Source organism: Strix uralensis, chromosome 11 (genome assembly GCF_047716275.1).
Source record: "Strix uralensis isolate ZFMK-TIS-50842 chromosome 11, bStrUra1, whole genome shotgun sequence".
Lineage (NCBI taxonomy): Eukaryota > Metazoa > Chordata > Aves > Strigiformes > Strigidae > Strix > Strix uralensis.
Window position 1 is genome coordinate 16,870,081 of NC_133982.1, and position 1,386 is coordinate 16,871,466.

The following is a 1,386-nucleotide window of genomic DNA, read 5'->3' on the forward strand; positions in this document are numbered from 1 at the left end:
TTTACCTTCTCCTCTCAGGCAGGGTTTGTGCCTGGTTTCCTGTCTGTGCAGCGTCCCAGGCCTGACAGAAGCGGCTCTGTCTGTACTGTACTATCCAGACACCACAGTATCCAGAACTGCGAACTGATTTGCAAATAATTATTACGGAAGGAAGCCGTTCCTTCTATAGCTGATAACTTATCTGGTATACATCAGGCTTTCCCCAGTCTTTTCTCTGTTCTTGCTTCATCCACAAACACGCTGTTCCTTTGTCAGGACTATATATGCCTGTAGTATCCACATTTAAGAAAAAGACCTCTTTGATGGCAGGGTTTCCGTAGCAGGGCTGTTTAGATTTGTTGTGATTAAATCACATCCATTTTCTAATTTGTACCTAACACACACTCAAATCCCTCCTTAAGCCTGAGCTGTACAGGCACATTTTGTCTTCGCTGCTGACTTAATCAAGCAGTGGAGAGCTGCTGTGTGCTCTCTGCAATTGTTGTCTCTTGCACCGGGAAAAAAAAAAAAGAAAGGGGAGAAAGAAACACTTTGCAAAGGGCTGCTATTATCCACACACTACGGCAACAGCATATTTAGCGCGTTTGTGGCTCTGGGGCTGCAGTAATTAATTGTGTGTCTGACACTCTGGCTGGCACAGCCTCGCACCCGGAGCTTTCCCATCACAGTGGCAGAAAAGCAGGCACTCCGGTACCCATGAGTGCCAAAATCAGTCCCCCCAGGCCTCTATGGGAGATGGGTGCTCACCCCGATGGCAGGGGAGGCTGGAGGCCGGGGGGGGGGTGCAGCCACACTGCCCAACTCCAGGCAGTGCTGGGTGCTGGGGCCGGGGGGCTACTGGGGCAGCCTGGGGTCTCCATCCCTTCCCCATTGCCTGGGTCCTCTTCCCTCTCCCAACCCCAGTCCTCACTGCAAACCCGCATCAAGGGAAAGATGCAGTTATATGCGCCCCAGTTGTTGGAGAGGGGGTGCCCCCCCCAAACCCCCCTTTCCCTCCATACACTCCCGCTGCAGGTGGAGCATCCCCACCCCTCCGGGAGGGGGTGAACCCTGCAAGTCCCCCTCCACCTCCCCCAGCCCTGGCTGCCTGCACAGGGAGAGGGGGTGCCGTGGCTGTGCGGACGGGGGGGGGGATTTTGCAACGGGGGGACCCCCCCAACCCCCCCTCCCCTCCGCCTGGCCGGGGGGGCTGCGCCTGCCCTCCCTCCGCCGCCGCAAGCTAACGACGCTGCTCAGCGTGTGCGGAGGGAAGGAGGGAGGGAGGGAGGAAGGAGGGAGGGAGGGGACCTCCCTATCTGGCTCTATCTCCTCCGCTGCCTCTCACATGCTCCGGGAGGGCGATGCGGCTCCCCGCGTCCCGCTGAGCGAGGCCGCGCTGCACCCCGC